At 37.9% G+C, this 25,000-nt stretch overlaps 1 protein-coding gene across 2 annotated transcripts in view; it reads left to right on the top strand.

Annotated features, from left to right (window-relative positions):
• Window positions 1-25,000, top strand: part of LOC136825530 (protein LZIC-like) — a 233,824-nt gene that overhangs the window by 3,951 nt on the left and 204,873 nt on the right. The gene's annotated exons all lie outside the window — the stretch shown is intronic.

Here is a 25,000-nt window from a genome sequence, read left to right on the forward strand (position 1 = left end):
TAATGTAATTATGCATTTAGTGTTGAACTGAGTTATGTGGTACCATTTGTGTATTCCTGCAGCTCCCTTTGAGTGTCTTTCTTCTTGCAAGTAACCATCTTGCATATCTTGCAGATCGGCCCTGGCTGTGGAACCACTCTCGGCTCTATCTCATGTGCAGTGGTGCAGTGGCCTTATGCCATCCCTTTAATCTACCCCTCTGCGATGTTCCTGTTATGAAGACATCATCGGCGAAAGATATTTCTCCTGTGTAGGATTCATTCATTTAGCAGACCCTTATCACCGGCCCAGTAATTTGTTATTCTTTTGATGTGTGTTTATTATGTAAATATAATTAATTAAGAGAACCGTTGAGTTTACATAATCTTTCCTCATATGATGAAGGCCCTCAGCCAGCATTGTTTCCCTTGATTTATTCATCTATTGTTTCATCACGAATTTCGAGTCCTATTCAGACACCCTGAATCTGTTCATTTTGAATAATATTGAGTCTCTTCAGACATACTGAATCTGTTCACTGGAACAGCCCTGAGTCTTTTGGACATATTGAAAACCAGTTTATCATGAACAAACTTGAGTCTTTCGAGACACCCCAAGTCTTTTTCAGACACCCTGAAATTTGAGTCTTTTCAGACTTATTGATTATCTAAAGGGTCACGCCCATATAAGCGTTACCCCAAGATGTCTACAACATCCAGAGCCCAGCAAAATGAGGACTTCAAGTTCTACATGTCCGCTGGAAAGGACATGGGACTGTCGGGACTAGCCCTGAAGGATTGGGTCCAAGAGAGATTAGGCGATGCCAAGGTGGAAAGAGAGGCAGAAAGAATAGCCTGGAAGAAATGAGAAGTGGCAGAAAGGCAGGAGAAGGAGAAAGAAAGAATAGCCCAGGAGAAACGAGAAGGGGCAGAAAGGCAGGAGAAGGAGAAGGAAAGGATAGCCCAGGAGAAACAAGAAGAGGCAGAAAGGCAGGAGAAGGAGAAAGAAAGGAAGGACAAGGAGAAAGAAAGAACAGCCCGGGAGAAACAAGAGGAGGCAGAAAGGCAGGAGAGGGAGATGGAAAGAGAAGAGAGGTAGAAAGAAAGAGCTCATCAGCTTGCAATGGCAGCTCAAGGCGTGCACAACACACAAATGCCCTCTCCACATTCAACCCTCAGCGGTGTAGGCTCCCCCATAAGAAAATGGGACAAAGCTGAGCCTGAAGCCTGGCTCGGCCATATTGAAAAGGTCCTGACAACCTATCAGCCCTCTATTGAAGAAGTGTCTCTGATCGTGGGAAAGCATCTTGAAGGGAAGGGTGCCATTGCATTCAATGCTCTCCCCCCTGAGGATCAAGGAAATCCCACTCTTGTCCTCCAGTACCCATTTAATATACAACAATCCCAGGGTCTGGACCCCTAAACCCATTCGTTAGGCATTAGTAAGCCTCAAACGCCTGCATTCGTCCCGCTGCCAGTGCCTCCTGAGTGCACTGTAGTGGCCCCCTCTTTCTGAGCAAATTTCAAAGCCCAGTCCTGTGCCAGGCCCTGCCCCAGTGCCAGTTCCAAGGCACCAAATAGGTCTCCCTCCAGGAGATCCCAAACTTGAGTCGCAATCCCTGCCAGTGTCACTTGGGTGCACTGAGCAATGCCAAGCTCCGTCTGCCCCAAATGTTGAGTAAATTCCTGATACAATACCAGTGTCTGAGCCTGCCTTAGTGCCAGTGCCAGAGCATGCCCCCAATCTCCTTACCAGAGATCCCAGTCCAGGTCCCCTCTCTTCTCATGGCTTTGCTCTGCTACTAGTGCCGATAAGAGAGATGGATTCTTCTGACCACAGCAGAAGCTCACCCAAAAGTGCAGCCTCGCAATCCGTGACTGAGCTGGTCAGTGTAACTCGCGAGCCTCTCACTCCCACAGTATCTTCCTGTCTTCCCCAGTCCTACACAGACACGACTATGGGTAAGGATTCTGCCATATCTCAGTTGGCTGCTGGACTCACGGAGCTGCTACAACTTGGGGTAGAGCCTGTAACGAATGCCCTGTTTCAGCCAACACGGGTGGCACTCCAGTGCCCTCCTTGGGCTCGGTTAGAGCGATTTCCCTTACCAAGACCATCCTTCAACCTAAAGGGTCTGTGGAAGAATCACGGCCGTAGATAAATCCAAGTAGCTTAAAGAGAGTCGCTGGGCTCTCCTGGCACCAGTGCAAATCTGGCACAGTGCCACCCTTTTATCCTACGAAGTTCTTTGGCACCTCTATCCAGAAAGAGAATGCCCGAGTCTTCGCCTGTTTCTTTCCCCTACAATCCTGTACATTATTCTCTTCCTTTAACATTTTCCTGTGTATTTCTTCCTCTCTTTCCACTTTTGAGTACCCCTTGCATTCATTTCACACCTTACCAAGGTGCAAATTTTACTTTACTTGCACTCTACCAATGCAGAATGCAAATTGACAGACATGTCAAAGTCATCAGTCCTATGACTTTCCTCTCATGCCTATAAATGCATGATATATACATTTTAAAATCATAAATGCCAAAACCATTAGGTATTACCATATGAATGCCAGCTTAACACAGTCCCATTATCGTAGATGTTGGCAAATGATCCTGCCGGAGGAGTCACGCCCTCTGGCTGCCTTGTGGGCTCCTTGGGCTAAAGAATGACCCTAGCCGTTTTTCTTAGGCTAAGGAATATAATTTCTTCCTATTTAATCACCATCTTTATAACAATTGTTGATTACTTTGAATCTGTCATCTATTCACTTTGTATATTTTCGTAATTAATCTCGAGTCTCAGACTCGAAACCTTGTGTTTATAGTGCCCGAATGGTACTGAACCGTCACTCTCAAGTATCATGGCAACACTTAACTGATCCCACACTTACTTTATTGCAATGACTCTTCTGGGCAGACTGACTGCATGTATGCAAAACTACTGCTGGAAATTATCATTAAGAGTGCATGAAGTATCTCCAGAATGAACCTAGTATTAATTCATTATTTGTAACTATACTGTTACATTGTGAATATACTTTGATTGACATTCATCATACGCTGCTTTAACGTAATAGGAATGTAGTGATGGAATATGTCATTTCTAGCAGCAAGTATTTATTCTGCATTAAACGTAAATGTCACAATTGATGTTTTGCCTTTTAAAATTAAAATAAAATTGCTACATAGAAATTTAAAATGAATTGTAGGGCACCAAAGATAAGTGAGAACAAAATAAATTTAAAGTCTAAGTGAGTTTGTGTGCTGGTAATCATTCTCACCCGATCTCGGGTGTGAATGCTAACTTGGTTGGGGAGGTGCAGTGAATGCAATGAAGGAAACTTCTTTCCAAGCAAACTCACCCGTATTACCATAATAACATAACCGATAGAGAATACAATTCATTTTAGTTATTTCTTAAATAGAAAGAACTGTGGGTTTCATTTGCCCTTTCACCAATTCTCTCCTTTCCCTATATGGGTAAGCCTACCCCCCACTCTCTCTCTCTCTCTCTCTCTCTCTCTCTCTCTCTCTCTCTCTCTCTCTCTCTCTCCTCTCTCTCTCTCTCTCTCTCAAATGATTGCCTAAGATTCTGAAAATTTCTAGGTGTGGCCACCAAAGATGCAAATCCCTCACCGGTGTTGGACGACCAGAAGGAGGAGCCAAAAAAAGAAAGCCCTCTGGCTGCCCTGACATGTGGGAATCCCCCACGTGCATAATGCTACAGAACGCAAGGCAAAGATTGGTCTTTGCGCCACCTACCTGGATGCCAAGGTATAATTCCCCAAGGTTATAAGTGGACCATGCAACAGCAGTCAGGGAGAGAAGCGCTCAGAACTCCACTAAGGACAGATTTCCTTATCTTTGCCTGTCCCTTGTACCCTCCAGTATATTTTTGTCACAGCATCTGTCCATTTTCCTCCCTCCAGCACCAGCACCCCTATTGGACAAGGACATCGTCATCTTGACGAAGGTAATGTACCAGATTGAGGTTTCTTAGTCAGTCACGATCTTGTTATTTCTTTGTCTGATTTATTTTCTATTGCTGTTGTGTGATCACCTTCAGTAATTGTGTTGAAGCATCAAGTGTTAACGTAATTATGCATTTAGTGTTGAACTGAGCAATGTGGCACCATTTGTGCATTCCCGCAGCTCCCTTTGAGTGTCTTATTAATCTTGCAAGTAACCGTCTTGCAAATCTTGCAGATCGGTCCTGGCTGTGGAACCACTCTCGGCTCTATCCTATGTGCAGTGTCCTTAAGCCACCCCTTAATCTATCCCTCTGCAATGTTCCTGTTATGAAGATATCATCAGGGAAAACTTTTTCTCCTGTGTAGGATTCATTCATTTAGCAGACCCTTATTATCACTAGCCCAGTAATTTGTCATTCTTCTGATCTGTGTTTATTATGTAAATACTGTATAATTAATTAAGAGAACCCTTGAGTTTACATAATCTTCCCTCAAATGAAGAAGGCCTTTGTTTCTCTTCATTTATTCATCTATGGAGTTGCCAAACCCAGTCTTATTAGTCAGATTTCTTAGTAAAATACAGTAGATTTCTGGATAATGTAAAGAGCTCCCTGCGATTATCCTTGCCGCCCAGAATCAAGTAAGTATCGAAGGCAAATACATAATTATATATATTTGTATATATATATATACACACATATAGTATTTTACTAAAAACCATTACTGTATTTTGGACTTGAAAATACCCTTTTCCTATGTTTGAATGTGAGTTTTGAACATTTCTGGCATTCATTTCATCAGGAAATAAATAGGCTGGTTAAGGAGATAGTGACTGTCACCCTTATACCCAACAAGTTGGGCGACCACAGTGGGAAAACAGGGTTTTTGGGTGGGGAAAAACACAAAATGAGTAAAATACAGGAATTGATTTAACCTAACCAACCTAGGATTCCACTTCCTGAAGGGGGCCCATGGCTACACCCCTCAGTTACCCCCCCCCCCTGCACCAAACTTAACCAGGATGCTGGTCCTTCTAGACCAGCTGGGGAGGCCTCCTCTGACCCCACATTCAACTGCGGCACTGAATATGTGTAATAATGTGGCGACCTTACCAGCCATGCCTAACCTAACCTAGCCTATGGCACCAGGTCAATAGCTTAGTGCATAAAATTACTGTGAAAACATTTATAAACATACCACATTCTGCATAAAAACTCAGTGGGATTGACATCCTCAGTCTGGCCAGGATCTGCCTCATTCGTAGGTGTTGAAGCCACTGGGCCAGTGCTAAACCTAAGAATTTTTTAGTGGGTGGACACTTGACTTTTTTCTTTTACTGGCTTAGTCACTGCAAATAAAATATCACCTGTTTAGTGTACTGTATGCTTTTTTCAGCTTTATGTATAATTTATCAATAATTGTTCATACATAATGAAAATGTTTTTCAATAAAACATGTGTCATATTTTAGTGAATTATTTATTTTAGCTACAGCAACAAATAGGTTTACGAATTCTGTCATTTTCAAGAAGTAGTGTTTTAGTTATAATTAAATCATCTACAGACCATAACTTGAAATAAAGCAACACCTACTTTGGTTGACAACACTGCTCAGCATTAAACAAGATGTATGAGACATACAGTACTGAAATAATTTTCTCCAACTGGAAAGAGGATTTTACTCAAATATTTCACTGTCAATAATTTCCTCCAATTGGGAAGAGGATTTTACTCAGATATTTCACTGTCACTGCAGAAGAATTTTTTCACAGATGGATTGCTTCTATATATTGAATTCTGTGGCTCCTTGTATCTACGATGCTTTACTTGCAGAAATTTTGCTACTGCTGGACATGGATCAAAGTGAATTGTACCAGGCCCATTCAAAGCAATGAGTAATCTGTTGTTTGCACTTTGCAGACAGCAAACCTTTTGTCACTGCAAAAAAATATAGTGAGAAACGGCTCTCTCTGCTACTATTGAATGAGGCACTGCTGTTAAGACAAGGCTGACAGGCGGTGTTAATGAAGATTCTGGATTGCCTTTTGCACTTTCAGCAATCTGCTTGAATCTTGTTTTCAGATTTACTTGTTAATCTTTTAATTGTGGATTCTGTTTGAAGAGGTCAATACAGTCATCAGTCAGTTTCACGGGATCATCAATCTTTTTCATTTTCTGAAGAAGAATGTTAGCCCTTCTAGCCATTTCATTAGATGCTGAGTTAAATATATCAGAGATTTTTTTCAGTGATTCTGTTATTTCTTGATCCACCCTTTTTCCAAGAAAGTTTTTTTTACTGTTTCAACTGTTTCTTATCAGATAGCATTGTTCAACCAATTGGACATTGTCACAAATTGATTAGCCATTCTCCTTCTTGTTGTCTTTGTGCTTGTGGTTGCATATTCCATGGGCTCACCATTATCATAATCCAAAGTTGGCCCTGCACCTAGCTTTTTCTCCCAACCACCACTGGGATTTCTCTGACATTGCCATTGATCGTTCAGTGTACTGTACCTCTCTTGAATAGATGGAATATCAAACAGTAATAGGTCAGTTCTCTGAAATTCCTTCCGTAGACAGGCAAGATGATGCATAATATCTGCCATGAAGGCTGTTATTCTATATTGTTGACCGCCTGCTTCCCACATTTTCAAATACCCAGCTGCTTGTTGCCGGGTGACTCGATCTTCATTATCAATATTTGCCGAGTTTTTCCAGGTAGCAACACAGGCTGAAAGATTGCAGAGAAGATTGGAGCACATTGCTTGAACATGCTGAGCAAATCTGACACCAGGTGGATTAACAAACTGTTTGAAAGTCACACCAAGTTTCTTGCACTCATTCTTCACGTGCCTAGTATGAACAGAGGAGACATGGAAATATCTCACAGTATCTTTAACCTGTGAGTACCATCGCTTTAATTCAAGGACATCTGTGATGAGATCATGGTGAGCCAAGTCACTTTTATGGCACACATGCCATACACATAGAGTTAACCGGTTTAGTTCATTATTCAACTTTTTCCATAGCCCAGCATGTACTCCTGTGTTAGCAGCCTCCCCATCAGTTGAGAGAGAGAAGAGCTTGTCAAAAACAGGTGCTTTGAAGTCAGGCATCGTTGCATTGGCAATCACATTATCTTTTTCACTTGTATCTGAACTATGTTCAGGACCATCAAGTTGAGTATGTAGATGTATTACCCAGCTTTTCTAGACTTCTTCTGAGTACTTCTAATAAACCATTTGCACCCTTTCCAGCTGGTTCCATTGCTGCAAGAAAACATGTAGAAATTACTCCCTTCTTCACTAATTTTGCTGTAACGAACTTTATACCTAACTTCTGATGGTCACAGGAGCCATCAATCTGTACGCCAGAGCATCACATTGATTTACCTCTGTGCATAAATTTTCTCTCAAGACATCACTGATACAGGACAACATTTCATAGTACACATTTGTTGTGCGATAATCCATATCTGGACCTGTTGGTTCAAATGGTTCCATGTTACAATTCCAGTCCTGAGAAAACTTTTGCACAAGCTGATCAGAGAAAAGGCTAGTGAGGCTTCTTGATGGCCATGAATATCCTAATACAGTTTCACATTGTGTGTCATTCATTGTAGCAGTCCATTGCCAGGCGAATGAGATATGAGACTTAGTGTATTCTAGATTTCTTAAACAGATTCAACCATGGAAGTCTGTCACTTTGCATCTGAAACTGATCATGCAACCTCTTTGTTTCAAGTGCAGCAGCATGAGGCTTCCCTTTCAGGTGCTCTATCAAAAGCTTGGCTCCAAGCTGACCTCCTTTGGGGGCACCTGTACTGTTGTTCAGAGATACCTGCAAGGCTTCATCTTTAAACTCATAGCAAACATTACACCTTACCAACATTTCTCCTTTTCTTTTATCCTTGTCAAAAGTGATGGGAACATTTTCAGTAATCATTCAACATTGAGAGGTAACCCCAGATGGTAAGGTGTGAAGATGTTCTTGTAACATCTTGATCAGTATTTGAAACTGAAGTGCCTGGACAGTCAGGTGAACCTGTAGTCGAGGCAGCTGAGTTCTCTGATGATGGAGCAGGAGATGGTTTAACAGATTCTACTGAGACATCAATACTAGTATTTGAAAATGTTGGTTCTTGAGCTGAGCTTTCCTGTCTCTTGTTTGCTGATGGATTTGAAGAAAATTGTGATATTCTTTGAGCCCAGGGAGTCATCTTTCTTTAATTTCTTTTGACGACCTGACATAATTAGGGTTCAGGATCTGATTATTTCTGAAAAACAGAGGGATGGGTCTGAAATGTTTACTACCTTAATGTATTGGAAAAAAATGTTCATAAAAGTTGTTTTTATATAAGTGACTTACCAAGCAATTACATAGCTACTAGCTTCCTACCATGGCAGACCAAAAATTCAAATTTCGTGGTGGCACCACCATTGCTAGTGTAGGTGACCAGATCCCACCCACCATCGGGACTGACAGGTACAACTCAGCAGGTAACTTCAATACATTTTCTGCCGGCCCCTGATCAACATTGGTGGTGTTTGAGCAGTACCTTTCATCACTTCTTGGATTTGTTGTTCCAGTATTGGTGACATATTCAGATTTTTGTGACTTTTGTGTTATCTTTGGTTAGCATTTTTTCCCTAATTAAGATGTCAGATCCCCCTCGATTTGGGACCACCTTGCCATGGTGAGGGGGCTCTTGAGCCCCAGGAATTTGTTCCCAGGTTTGAGTCCAAGAGTCTCATATGTGATGATTTACTTGTTCCAGTATTGGTGACATATTCAGATTTTGTGTGACTTTTGTGTTATCTTTGGTTAGCATTTTTTCCCTAATTAAGATGTCAGATCCCCCTCGATTTGGGACCACCTTGCCATGGTGAGGGGGCTCTTGAGCCCCAGGAATTTGTTCCCAGGTTTGAGTCCAAGAGTCTCATATGTGATGATTTACTTGTTTGGATTAATTTTTGTGGAATTTTCCACTCTTGCTAAAATTTATTGGACCTGATAAATAGGAAAAGATATCATAGCTGGGAATGGGTTTAGATCCGAAGCTAAATAGCGAGAATTATGTTGGGACCATCAATTGCCCGATAATGTTTGGCCTTGAGGGTCATCACACTGATTGCTCAAAGACATAACTATTCTTTAGGGCTTGACCACGGATTCCAGGGGGGTCTGGTTCTAGGGATAGGACTCTCGGCATTCTATCTGGTTTGCCCATGATATGATTAGGATGGGGACGATCATATTCATGAAATACTCTCAGTCCTAGCAAGTGGGTTTGGTTTACACTTGGGCCACTCTAATCGTATTGTGCCATCCCCTGTGGGGTAGGGTAGGGGGCGGACATTTGGGAGTCAGTTCTCACTTGTGCCATTGGTGGAAGAATAAACTCCATGAAAGGCTGATATCTTTTTAAGGTTTTGAGGTTTATTTGTTTATTAAAATTTTTTTTATATATACTGTATACCTCTATCCTTATGCTCAGTAGTGTTAAAGATTTAAGTACCCATTGGCCCTTTGATGGTAGCGACTCAGTACAGTTGACAACTGCTAGAACCTCCTCTGATAACCTCTCTCTGAAAAATCCCCCCAAAAATGCTAATGCAATTACACTTACGCTCTGGTACAAAACAAACCCAAAAAAAGTAAATATCTTGACCCAACCTCGTTGCTCCACTTTGACTCCTCTTTGGGAGTGGAAGTTAGTCAGGTTTCTAACATAGAAACAGAACAAAAATATCAGCATTGAGAATTAGAGACCTACCTATTTAACAGACATTCAACGACAGAAATGTCATTCAGACAAATAAAAAGAACAGATGTAGTTGATAGAAGCCACAACAACGAAATCAATAAGAGGGACTATATAAATATAAAAAAATGACAATGTAAAAGTAAAAATTAAAAAACATGACACTATGAATAGCATTCAGGGTACCATTATGCTGTGAGAGCAGTGACGAACCAATTGAAAGAAGAATCTCTTAGATTCCTTAAAATAAGATATCCCAGAGTACAGATTGTGCCACAGGAATAAGTATACACCGAGTAAAACCAAAAGATAAGGTTGTAAATCACAAAAATAAACTGTGCATCCAGACGCCCCACAAAATAAAATTCAGGTCAAACGGAGAAATAGGCACCTATGTCCCCAAATTTTTCCTCTAGTGTCAAAACTCCGTAAATATTTCAAGCAAAGTGTTGTCGAAACTGAACCTGTTTGTAATTTCAGATTTAAGAACATGCCACACAATGAATTATAACCAAAATCTATACTGTAAGTTTAGAATCATCATGTAAGATCCAAGGAATGCATGTATTTCAACTTTGTCGGAATTGAAAATGCTACAAGAACAGGGATGTCTGTTAGAGGGGCTAAATTAGAACTGAAAGTGAGAGGAATTCAAGACAATGCTAAGAAACTTACATATGCCTCAATAACAAGAACTAATATGAAACAAAAATACATACAGATAGAAGTAACAAAATGCAGGATAATAAATCTCAAAAAGAAAATAATGCTTTACAGAAAAAAACTAAAATGGTTATAATGCTTTACAGAAAAAAAAAAATAAAATGGTAAAAGAATCAAGAAACAGGCACAAAAGATATGGTAACATTTTATCAAACTCATTTGAAATGTTAATGCAAAAGGAGGCAGATGATGAGACTACTACAAATGAAACAGAGCTGAAAGTCGATGGTGTGGAAAGGGCGCCATTAAAAAAGTATTGGGAGCAAAGGTCCACTTAGTAAATGTCCAACTAGGTTATTAGAGCTACATCGGTTAAAATAAAGACGAAGGATTTGAAGAAAGAACAAAACAATCACTGGATATATCTCGTATTTTTAACGCGTACCTTTCTCCTAAAATAGTTTACATTAAACTATCGATACAGATAAGCAAAACACTTTTTGTTTGTTGTTAATGTTCGTTCTGGGAGAAGAGATTACCCGTTAAGAATTGGTACAAGAGCAAATGAAACAAGGATATTTATATGAAACATATGGATTCAATGATTATTTTGTAGAAGTGTAGTAATAACAAAAACATAACAGATGGTTTGACAAACAGAAACATTTTATGAAATCTAAAAAGGACAAATATTTGAGTACCCTATGAATTAAGGATACACAATAGCATTGAAAAATAGTATATCATAAAAGAAAAACAAATGAATGACATGACCAAAAACAAGAAAAACAAGTCTCATATAAAAAAAGATAGTAAAACCGACTGCTATATAATAAAAATGGTTTTCAATAGCTATTTTCTACAACAAATTAATGGTCTAAAAACCAGATTACATTTAGGAGAAATACAGTATTTACTAAATCCACCAACCAATGTGATATATTTACATGATTCAAGTAAAACAATATCGTTGAATAGGTAAATATACCTTAGCATCTATATCTAGAGGAAGCTGAAATTTAGATCTGCTGTATAAGTACATGGGAACAAAGTATGTTATGACGAAAGTACCGGTAAACTTTTCAAAATATCATTATTAGAATATGAATAAAAACAATAAAAACCTAAGAAAAATTATGACTTTGACAAACTTGAGGAATTACTTAATAATGCCAGGCTGTGTGAATGGGACTTTAATGCCTACAAAACCAATGTGGGACTGTAATTGTATATTAATCAAATAGAGCAAGAGGCGTAAAATAGAAGAATGGCCTCATAGATTTATACCTTTCTCCTGGTTTAAATGATAACGAAATCAGCACGATTTTCTCAAAACACATGGAACATTTTCCTCAGTCGACTTAACTCTATGTACAACAAACATAGTTGGAATTTAGATTACTTTTGAAACCAGGAGGACAATCTGCATACAAAGTAACATTCCCTAATTTTAATTTCATTATTACAAAATAATCCCACCAAATGTCCTCAATACCAACGTTTGTATATCAGATTTGGAGCAATATGATATTCCATATCATATATATTCCACCATTTAATATTTAAAGACCATAATAAAACTAATATAAATCTCTTGTTGATTTCATTAAAATGCCACTGATAAAGCAATACAAAATCCAAATCTCATCCAAAAAAAACACAAAGTCCCATGGTGCCTACTAAAGTAACACCAGATGAATGAACACCAAATTGAAGTGGTTAGATAATATGAATGAAAGTCATGAAATAAACAAACATTACCTATATTAGAAGGAGCAACTTTACAAAATGATTATATTATTAGGCTAGAATGGTGAATACATTAAAACCTCTATAACAAAATATCTTCAAATTTAAAAGGGAATGTAATTCAAAAGTTGCTTGTTTCTGTTAGGAAAATACAATCGACTCTCTATTTTTACATGCCCATGGCAAAAATTGCTGGAAAATTTCAGTTAAAAATAAAGTTAATGTTAAAACCACCTTAGACATGCCTATTAATGCAAGATGGGAAAAGAAACTCTACATCCTAAAGAAATAGTAATGTAATGAGAAAATTAGCAAAAGCAAGTTGTGACCAGAAAATTTGGATGACAGTATTTCAAGGTATTGGTCAAAGAAAAATAGCATGAATTGCCAGTTCACCGAGGGTGTATAAGTAAACAATAGAGGATATAAATTATAATAGAAAATATGATATGCTCTATTTGAAATAGGTTGTATACATTTTTGCTCTGTTAATGGAGTGCTATATCTGAACCTGATGTTTGATCAGTATTTGTTTTGAAATGTTTTCATGCCATTTAGCACCTTTGGCAAAGACATTCTTATTAGTTTTATAACCACTTTGGTTTTGAATTATTTCTGATGAATTGATAAAGCTATAATTATTCCTATCCCCAAACCTGAAAAGGTCCCTTTTACATAAACAAATTACAGACCATTTTCTTTAACTCTTGTTTATGCAAATTTCTTAGAGAAAATGGTAAATGCTGTACTAACATGGCACATTCGAGTTCTCATTTTTGGAAACCACTCAGTTTGGGTCAAATGTAACAGACTTCTACACTGGATTCTCTGTGTAACTTTTAAGACGACAAAATTTGTTTTTCTCAAAACAAGTTACTGTAATGTGGGGCTTTTTTCATCGAAAAGGCATATGATACTACATGGAGATATGCAATACCAAAACGTTACATAAAAACAGCATCTATGGACATTTAGACGTTAACTACTATTCAATTAAAATCTTACAGGCATATCATTCAATACACTTCCACTTGAAAATGGTGTTCCACAATAATCAGTGTTGTAGTGGCACACTGTTTACTGATTCAATAAATTTTATCAGTAACAATCTACCAATCAGCACAGATTCGTCGTGTTTGTGAACAGTGTGTGTATTATTGGTTCTGGAGATAGGGAGAGGTTTTCAGAGGGCTCTCGTGAAAATAATTGCTGTTTCTGCCTCAGCCCAGCTTGCTATGTGTTCTCTATTCGTCCCACAATCTTCTTTTCATCCCAGCTCATTTGGCTGCCTGCTTCCCACTCGTTCAGGCCAAGTTTCCTGTTGGACTTTTAACTCCTTCTAAGCATTCGAGCCACACGCCTCATCCTTGTCATCTTCTAAAGAGTGAGTTTGCCTTTACCAAATTAAACGCCAAGGTGTTGACTTGGAGTGTACAGTTGACGAATCGGTTAGTGAACTGAATTTAATTTGTCGCGGGTCAATATCGAAATCAGATCGGAGGAGCGTTGACCAATCTTCTAGGCCTAATCCTTCTTGTTGGTTATTGGGTGCTGGCTCAGGTTCCTTATGCTGGTGTGGCTTCCTGGATTTCTTCCAGGTGCTCCAAGATTCTCCTGCCTCTACTTTTTTGATCCAGGAAGCAAGCTCTTTCTCTCTCTCTCTCTAAGTTCTCTCTCCCTCTTCTTCTCTACTCTTTGAAAGAGGTTGGCACTCAGAGACTGCGTTTCTACAGGGATTATGGCCATAGGATGAGCCAATATTGGAGTATTATAAGTGTGTGAGAAGCTTCTTAAAGGAATCTTGGTTTTAAAATTTAAGCTGTCTTGTAAAATAATTGCCTCCCCATTACTTTCCATTATTAGTTGTTGTTGTTCTCAACATTTATTTCTCAGTGCCTCATGCTAAAAGTACGAAACTTTGTATTTGGATTGGTAAAATAACATTCGAGGAGGTTATTTGTGTTTATCGTCACGTGTCACTCTGTGAAATGGCAAGCGTCTGGGGAGAGAACCAGTGGTGGGATTACTTTTCGGCCAAAGTGATTGGTTCTTTGTGCAGTGTTAGTGGATAAGAAACCACTGTAAGGGTGGATAATGAAGCCTGAAAAGAAGTAATATTAACTCATTTTTTTTCTCGATTATGACCCAAATACCCGACTTTTTTCTCTCTCTGAAACTCTCTCTGTTTTCTCTCTCTATGCATTCTCTCTCTCTCTTCTCCATTGTCATTAAAACTTCTGTCTTGAATCTTTAAACAAGTTTCAGGTTTTTTTATATGATATGTTTCTTCAAAAAGGAATTCTGTCTTTAAACTGTCAGGAACGGACCCATCTCTTTTCAGTGTGTTCTTTAGCTCTCTGTGACATTTCTTTTGCTGATAAATATATGGTTCATTGGCCTTTTTATTTTGTTTGTGCGCTGATTTGCTCGAGAGAATCATGTCTCATCTATCTCCGATCTCATGAATGAAGGGTTAATGACACTTTTATAAGCTGTACTGATTTCCCTATCAAGGTATAGGGTGTAGAGTTCCTCCATTTTCATGACCTATTTTGTAAATAGACTTTGATTAAACAGAAATCAGAATGACGATTAGTTTGGCTATCTCAGTGTTTAATTAGTAGGGAAAAATATGAACTAAACGATGCATGTTGCATGTCAAAGATATGATTTGACCCACATTTGCAGCCATTTGAATCGATAACGAGGGATGTGTGGCGTAAGATGATGCTGGCCAATAATAAGGTTAACGTGGAAATAAAAAGTATAACCTAATTGTTTTGTATAGTTTTATTTAACACACACTAAATATATAAATATAATATTTTGATACACAATATATTTTTACAATTTAATCATTTCTATATATATATAAACACGGGGCCCCTAAACATGGACCAATACTTGAAAAAAAATCTATTTATTTTCATATAACATTTTTCCTTGTTTAGGCCACCCCATCATCAGGCATGAAAGTTGTAAAATGAAGTGCGTCTCAAATATTATCTATTTTAGTGCATTTTAATGAGCAGGTCTATAAAATTTCTATTTTATTTGCATACTTTTTAGTTTCCTAAATTGTAACCGATTCAGTTGTAGTTAACGACTGATATCCGTTTATGGAGGATATTGAGGAATCTGTAAGGGAAGGTGAGAGGAGGAGAGAGGGAAGTTCTTAAGCAGTATAGGGGAGGATTAGGGAAGTTGAGGAAAATCAGAGAAAATGGGGAAGAGGAAGTGGAGGGGTATAGGAGGAATGGTGTGTTAGAACAGGGGAAAGGAGTCAGCAATAAAGGAGGTTTCCTGGGAGGGGTGTGAGAAGGGGGAGGGGATGCTTTCCACGGAAGGGGAGGAGGTTGCATCTAAATTAACAACTGATCACATCCTTTCGGAAGGGGAGGAAGGGAAGGTGAACGCCTTGATTAGAGGGAGGAGGACAATTAAGTGCGTTACTTGTTATTTTTAGATGTCTGATGAAGGGGTGTGTTGGAAGGGAAAGAGGGTCGCAATAAAGACAGTTTCCTCAAGTCAAAGGTCTGAAAAATCTGATTCGATTTTCATACAATCCTGAGATACTTCTGTTGCAGTTAAATAAAAACATGCCAAAACCTATACACTGGTAGTGTATATATATATAGTGGATATATATACTATTTGACACTCCCAATCTTCATCACTTGATATTGCATGGTTGAAAATTCCCTTGCGGTCAGTAACATGTATATCACCTCAAAATAATAATCATTTAATAAATCAAGTTGATCATATTATGAAAAGTTTCTTGCATACCATCGATTTTGATAAGGGAACCACTCAGTGAATTCTTTGAATTAAAAAGAATTAAAAAATATTCTCCTTAAACAATTCAATTTGGACTCGGGATTTTCACAGCTCCAACTCTAATTTGTCCACTTAAACTAAGGCCAGTCTAAAATGGCGAGGTTTTTACTACCTGGTTCTCTATTTATAAAACGAAAAATGCTGCAACGAGGTTTTAGTGAAATTAGTCCTTTCTTTGTTGAACAGATTTTTATGAATTCGTCTGATGCATAACATTTCAACGACTGTGACAAGGAATTTTCCTATTGTCTCTGAAGACTCTCTCTCTTTCTCTCTCTCTCTCTCTCTCTCTCTCTCTCTCTCTCTCTAGGCATCAGAACCTCTCTCCCAAGCCACTATACCCAAAGCAATATATACCATTAACTATATGGGAACTTATATATATAATATATCGCAGGATATATATATAAAATATATATACACACACCACACACCCCGCTCACCACTCACACACACACAGCCTTCAGCCCATAACACTAATACTTTTTCAATCCCCAAATATTTAAGTGCAAAATAACCCTTTTCTTTTAGGTAATGGTGTTATCACAGTTGATGTGATATCACTGAGCAAATTCTTACCCCATCCATCAAGGTTTCAAATGCATTTCCTCACAGAGATGTCAGTGTCAGTGACATATTTGGATTCTTCCATCAACTATTATAACGATAATGTTCTCCACCTGAGGCGAAAAAGAATCAAAGTTATAAGATAACAAATGGCACTCCCCTAAAGGTTATAAGAGGATACCCCAAGCACCCTAAATGTACGTGGTAAGATTTTTTTCATCAGGTTTTGTGATTGTGGGCCTAACATTATTCGATGTATAAATCCTAGAGACCAGTGACAAAATGTGTCTTCATCCTTTGCAAAAAACTATATCTTCTATTTTAGTCGAGTGAAAATAATGACAAGCACCTCTGGATATGATGTTGTGATATAAAAATGATAGAAAAGGCAAATAAAAATCTAAGCATTAACGCCTGCAACACTAAACATTAATCTGCCAAAGAATGTGCTGAAAGGGTACTAGTGACTATATTCCTGTGACATTAAAAGTAATGGGCATGTCCTAGAGATTACATTATGTTTCCAGTGGAACATTTATCTGAGCAATCGGTGTCAGCAGATTTCCTGTGCATGGCCCCGGTATTTGCTGGGACTAATTCTGTAAAAAACCACACTTTTAAATACGCTAATAATATCCATTAATAAAACATTGCAGTTTCCATACCAGAATACAAATTTGCAGGTATTTTATATATTTTAAACACTATAACACATTTATTATACGTTTTTTCATACCCAATAGATAACAGTATAAAAAAACAAAGAACAAATGACATTTATATTTATTATAATTAAATTGCTCACCTAAACTCTTCAATGGACACAATCATGCTTTTTCCCACACACATATTTCGTGCAGGTTTTCTTTTGCCGTTCATATAATCGGTAATAGCCACAACAGCCCTCTTAACTTCTCGTTTGAGGGCAAAATGATCTTTTTCTTTAGTACAACGTATCTGGTGACATTGACCAGTAGATTCTAATATATCTGTTATGCAGAAACACATACAATTTATGTATATAATTATATATTTTTATATATATATATATATATATATATTTTTATATATATATATATATACAGTATATACAGTATATGTATTTATATGTGTACAATCGTTTGATTGTTCCTTAATAGTTCTGCCTCCTTACTTTTTTGTTTTCTTTGCACTCAGGGGAATATGACGTCTGTCTGGTGTCTTCGATCAGCGTCAAGGGTTGGCAGCTTAGCTATGTGACCTTAAATGAATTGAATACCTTCCTGGAGGCACGGCAGCATGGTGACGTTGATGGCAGCAGGCATGGGCTGCCTGTTGGCTTCCAGTTGATGGTTCCACTGTAATCAAGAGGGTATAAGTTTTTGACAGGGGCGTCTGTACTGGCGTTTCCACATAGATCGTCTGTTTTGTACCAGCCTCGGCAGGTTGATTTATTCCGTTATTATAGTTTGATTTGATTATTATTTGGAACATGCAGCTCTTATTGGGTGAAATTTTTTATCACACCGTGATTGTGTGTTACGTGATTTGATTGTTTGCTGCTTGTTTGTGCTTTAATATCAGCTTGATTGTTTTATGACCTCAGGAATATCTCAGTGTTTATAGAATTATCACCGAAGGTTAAACTAATTTTCTTAAGTGCATAATTTTACTACTTCTTCTTCTTCTTTTAACGTGCTTTTTTTCCCATTTTGTATGGGGTAAGCAGCATCAACTGGGACTTTTGATTTGGTCCGTGTAGACCGTAGTCTTGGCATTGTAAAGTAACTTTGGTTTAGCTACATCAGAGTTATTTTGATTTAGGTGGCTCCTGTTATGAATTTGATGAAGTTATATTTTGAATTAACTCCTTTGTTTATTATTTTTGAATGTTTGATCTGGCAATTACATTTCGTTGATGGTAATATTGAGTATGTTATTTATTTGATTTATTTTAGACCAAACCTGACTCACTTGTAAATATGTATATTTCACAATAAATTAATTTTAAGGTCATTTCTTTGATTTTGTTCTGCTCCACCTTCCTTTGTTTGTCACCTTTTCGTCAGTCATTACCTGACCAACCCAGCACTGCCTGGGAAAACTCTGAATGACAGTCTGTGCATAGGGAGAGAAAAGGAAGGTGGGGAAGGGAGGAGCTGGGAGGGGAGGATGAAGGAAAGGGGAGTGGTTTGTGTTGACAACTGACAGTTCTACTTTTCATGCAAATGTTCACCCTTCAAAAACTTGTGGGTAGCTTGATGACTGCCCCAAGGTATTACTATAGTGTCATTCCTTTTTATCCAGGTATTACTGTTCTGTCTGTCCCTTTTATCGAGGGTACTACTGTGATGACTCCATTTGATCAAAGGGTATTACTGTGGTGATTGTCCCTTTCATCCAGGTATTACTGTCTGTCTGTCCTTTTATCAGATATTACTGTGACTGTCCCTTCTATCAGATATTACTGTGCTGCCTCGCACCTTGAAACAGGTATAACTGTACTGTCTGTCACTTTTGATCAGGTATTACTATGCTGTCTGTCCCCTTTAACCAGTGATAACTGTGCTGTCTGTCCCCTTTAACCAGTTATTTCTGCACTGTCTGTCCCTTTTATCCAGGTATTACTGTGATGACTGTCCCTTTTATCCAGGTATTACTGTGGTGACTCCCTTTTATCCAGGTATTACTGTGCTGTCTGTCCCCTTTAACCAGTTATTACCGTACTGTCTGTCACTTTTATCCAGGTATTACTGTGGTGACTGTCCCTTTTATCCAGGTATTACTGTGGTGACTGTCTGTTTTATCCTGTTATCATTGTGCTGTCTGTCCCCTTTATCTAGGTATTACTGTAGTGACTGTCCCATTCATCTAGGTAGTACTGTGGTGACTGTCCCTTTTATCTAGGTATTATTGTGGTACGCCCTTTTTATTTAGGTATTACTGTTCTGTCTGTCACCTTTAACCAGGTATTACTGTGCTGTCTGTTGCTTTTATCTAGGTATTACTGTGGTGACTGTCCCTTTTATCCAGGTAGTACTATGCTCTCTGTCTCCTAAAACAGGTATTACTGTGCTGTCTTTCCCCGTTAACCAGGTATTAGGTGTGCTTTCTGTCCCTTGTATTCAGGCCTTACTGTGGTGACTGTCCCTTTTATCCAGGTATTACTTTTGTGACTGTCCATTTTATCCAGTTATAACTGTGCTGTCTGACACCTTTATCCAGATATTTTTGTGGTGACTGTCCTTTTTATCTAGACATTACTGTGGTGACTGTCCCTTATATCCAGATATTACTATGCTGTCTGTCCCTTTTATCCAGGTATTACTGTGTTGACTGACAAGCATTTTCAATAATTATTTGTATGGTCTCGAGTACATGAAATGAGGGATGATAAACCTGTAGAGTGTATTTACCACGTAAGTTACAAAGGGAAGGGGAAGGGGGCGGGGGTACTTGTTTGAAGCTTACCTTATTATCCAAGTTGGGTCAAATGATGGCCACGTGCCAAATTTTGTTTAGAATGGTCTACCAGTTAGGATTTCTATAGCATACAAACTAACATACAAACAAACTCACTTTTATATATATATATATATATATATATATATATATATATATATATATATATATATATATATATATATATATATATATATATATATGGATGTGTGCATCAAGAATACCTTGGTCAATCAAATGAGAGGCTAGGGTATTACCAGTTGACCCACACAAGTCATAAAAGAAGTTGGCAAATCATTGCTCTTGTACCTGAGGGTTTTACTGGGCAGGCTGCCGCCTAACATACCAGCGAACTTACACCGAACTTCCCTACCCAGCAGTGAGCCAATTAGTAGCATTCCATTTGATTTACCCCTCCAGCGTAAATATGATGGAACTAGAGAAAACATGTTCACGTGTTTCACAGAAATAAATTTTTGACTCACATCAGGACCAAAACATGGTCTTTTAAATGACAGGCCAGGGCTGAAGGGGTATCTCAAATGAAATGTTACCACTTGACTCACTGCTGGGTAGGGAAGTTGAGTAAAATTCGCTTGTATGTTAGGTGGCAGCCTGCCCAGTAATTTCTTTTATGACATGTGGGTCAGTTTGTAATGCCCTGGCCTCTCATTTGAAAGAACGGGGTTCTGTCGCGATGTGAGTCAGAAATTTATGTATATTATATACATACATACACACGTACAGTGACTATGCATTCTCTCTGTGTGCTGTATATATATGTATATATATACACATATATACACACATATATATTCATGTTTCTACCTCACATCACACTTCACACATACTCTTCAGTGATCTTCTAAATGTTGCATGACTTGAATTGCTATTTGTAATTCTAAAATTCTTTATGTCAAGCTAGACGATCGAATTAGAGAGTTAAATGTTGATTTTCTCCTATTTTTCAGGTTTTCTTTTCATTTTAAATCAACCTTACTAATTCAGTATGTTGTCTGCAAGCTCTCGTATGCGATAGTGCAAAAGGGCTGTTCATGCAATTTCTTTCTATTCTCTCGAATGATTCAAAATGTACTTGTGTTACGAAACGCTTTAGAGGAATGAGCATTTTTTAAATAAGAATGAGCAGTTAACTGTGAAATAAGCAAGGTACAAAAAAAGTGAAACGACAAGCCTAACCTTCACCTTGGGACAGAAGAGTAGATCTACTGGCGTCTTACTAAGCTACACCCTGACAAAAAAAAAAAAAAAAAAAAAAATTAGACACCGGTGTTCAGTAGTTGGTAGAGTAATGATACTGATTCTTCATAAGCGTTACCCAAATTTCCTTCTTGTTCTGAATGGGAAAGAAACAGAAAAAATGAAAAAAAGAGAAATCATCATACTCTATAATTTGCCATTCTTAGCTAAATAACGGTGTTGATGGTAGCCTACCGCGATGCCCACTTTGTATACCTATGGTAAGGATCTTTTATAAGTGGCCTTACGCGGCAAAATAAAGATAACGAGAGCGTATTATCAACATTAACTCTCTACTGAGATCCCTGACAAGTACATCCTTCAAGACCATCCCTGTAACAGTACCGCCCGTGGGTAAGGGTCACCCCTTTTCAAGACCTAACAGAGAAGGGTTGATGGTGACGGTCTGCCTCCCATTGAACTTAAGATGGAGTTTTCGTCATGATTCACCAAAGATTTACGCTTTAAGAAAATTAAAGTGCTACTAGATTTCATCCTTCTATCATTCGAAAAAATTCATTTAGGATTCTTATAAGAATAAGAAAAAAATACTTTTTATCTTTTCAGTAATGCACAAGAAGATAAGGTTTCTTGCTCATATTTTAAAATGTTACACTGCTAGTAACTGTACGATTTAGTCTTATGAGACTAAATGTTACTGAAACCTGTGTGGACCAACGCATGCATTCGCCATTAACCCTTATATCAAAGTTCCTTTTAGAGCCACACGAAGCTCCACAGTGAACTAAATCCCAGGCCTATCGAGCACAAAGAAACACATTGCATAACAATTATAAACCCATAGGTCTACGAAACCTCGAGGATGTGGATGAATAGGCCCATTAGAGTAGCCCACCTCACCTACCCTAATTTTTCATCATCCTGGATGTGTTTCTGCCTGCCGAAGAAGAATTACGAACGAATTTGCATGTCACCGTAGACAATAAAGGCCCACCTCTCCTGCCCAACCTTCCACAAACGCTTTCGTACCTAACCGTACTGAAAAAAATAGAACCATAACAATAGAAAGAGATTTCCAGGACAATAGAAATGGATTCTTTTTCCCAAAAAGAATCTATTGTGCGGTGAGCTGTACAAGGAAGCCATGAAAAGGAGCCGTCTTGCCTTAAATGAGAGGGAAGAGGGTGAAGTAGACTTTCTATGGCTATGCAAAATGCTGTCATCCTTTAGAGTTGATTTTCATATTCATTTTAGATTAAGGATGGCCTTTACTTACCGGAGTCTTGAGAGACGGTGGAATATTTAGATTTAGTGTTGCAACACCTCAAGGGAACTACATTTACTATTTGTTCTCAGAAAAAGCTTTTTATGCAAATGGAGCATCGACACTTGACAGGTAGAAATCCTTAAAGCTGTCTGGACTACTGTATAAAAAAAAAGAAATGCAAAGCAGTGGACTAGTAAACTTCCCTCCGCAGGTGGTGACATTACGGAGTGCTCTATGAACGAGAGCCCTTTTCGGCATGTGACCTATTAATCCACAACAGCAGAGTGATGCCGGCTCTGATAAAATGACATACTTGGTATCATAACACAAAATGGGAAATGTATGCTAAGTTTAGAATTGGCGGCGGAAAAAAAACGTTATCAACATTGTTTTGCCTTTCGATTCCACTTTTTCTTCGTAGTGCAGGGGGTTATCAGCATGATGCGTGCATTGCGGACAAGGAGAAACTATATTCACAGTGAGTGACCCAATATACTGAGTAGTGGAACACAAAAGGTGAGACAGGGTCATATCCAATTCAGTTGTCGTAATCAGAGAGGGATATTGTCCAGGAATACCAAAATAGCTGCAGAAAAAATTTAAGATGCAATCCTTACGTACAGGAGTAATAGTTAATGCTTCAACTTAAACAAAAACAAATGATTAGGATTTCATCATTAATCTGTTTCCGATCCCGAATAAGACTCGAGTTTGTAAACATCGTAATTACGTAAAGATTATCGCTTTAACATTCGATTTGTAAATATATAACCATGTTTACATTATAGGTTTTAACATTCGATATGTAAACATAATTATCGTAAATATGTTAAGATTATTGTTTTCAACGTTTGACACAACTTCTAAACAAACCATGGGATAATAAGAATGGTCAAGGAGAATTTTGACGACTAAAAAAGATCGGAAAGGAATATCATAGTGAAACTGAATTCCATAGCATTACGACCATAAGAATTGTCTGCATTCTTCCACTCCAGCCCATCCGCCGCCCCTCAGATATTCTGCTGGTCTGCTTCAAAAGCTTTTGTAAACTACAGCAGTGTGATAAATCTCCATTCGTCACGAAAAAAGCAGTTAATGGGTTGGACTCCCTTTTCTTCATACTATATAACTTACTCTCCTATCTTTTCTATCTTTTCTAGTTTTTCTGTCTGTACAGTCAATATCTCTCTCTCTCTCTCTCTCTCTCTCTCTCTCTCTCTCTCTCTCTCTCTCTCTCTCTCTCTCTCTCTCTCACTGTATGTACGAAGATCTTTGTCAGTTTTCCAGCTCCTGTCTGTCTTTCATGAAAAGCCACTTGCTCAACTTTCTTTTAGAAACCATAAAAATGTTCACAATTAATAACGAGCGTCAGAAGCAAAATGCTCTCTAGTTTGACAACTGCTAACCCACGAAACCTAAAGGAAAGTAATTGATAACTCGTTGGGAAGGTAGCAATTTTCGCTCGTCTCTGAGACAATTGCCTCATTGGCCTAAATGATTGGGAGGAACCAGCATCCCCCGCGCGATCCTTGTTGAAGAGAGAGAGAGAGAGCTCAGACGTCAGTCTCACCATCATCATCATCACCACCACCACCATCATGCATATTTATCACCATTTTGGAGCGATCATTACGAACTATTTTGTACATTACATTTACAATGGAAATGCAGAAAGTCAGAAGAACTCATGTAAACCCAAAAGGTCCATGAATAAACGGCCCACAACATTCAGCTAAAATAAATTGCGTTCTCTTGATCTCTTGTCGATTCCCTTTGGCGGGATTCCCATGTTTGTTCCATCTCTTTTTCGGGCACTAAGCCTGAGCTCAGAATCGTTTTTTCGTTTCCAGTCCTTTGGCTAATACGTTGTATTCCAAAAACTCTTCTATATGTGAAAGTAATTCGCAGAAGAATATAATGTACCTTGCGTAAAGTTTTTGACAATTTTCAAGATACTGTTTCAAGTAATTCATATAGATTTTTCTGAGCAATAGAGAAAATAAAGGATAAATAAACAAAATATTTAAGCGCTGAGAGAAACAGTAAAATATGTAAGCGTTGAAAGATACAGTAGAACATTTAAGCGTTGAAAAAGTGTGAATTAGCATATCGCATATGTCAAGGAAAAATAAATTAAGGACACCTGTCCACATCAAGAGGAATCATCCAGAATGGGGAAGAGATTTTGAAAATGCATTAGTATATGTATGTATATACACATACATTATATATAATATATATATATATATATATAATATATATATATATATATATATATATATATATATATATATATATATATATATATATATATATATATATATAATATGTGTGTGTGTGTGTGTGTGTGTGTGTTTGCGTGAAGCTAACTGCATCATAAAACCTGATGAGAATCCAGAGCCGCCACCGTTTCAAAACATTACATTATGCATGATAACTATATATGTATGTATGTGTATATATATATATATATATATATATATATATATAATATATATATATATATATATATATATATATATATATATATATATATATA

This window comes from Macrobrachium rosenbergii, chromosome 3 (assembly GCF_040412425.1).
Source record: "Macrobrachium rosenbergii isolate ZJJX-2024 chromosome 3, ASM4041242v1, whole genome shotgun sequence".
Taxonomy (NCBI): Eukaryota; Metazoa; Arthropoda; class Malacostraca; order Decapoda; family Palaemonidae; genus Macrobrachium; species Macrobrachium rosenbergii.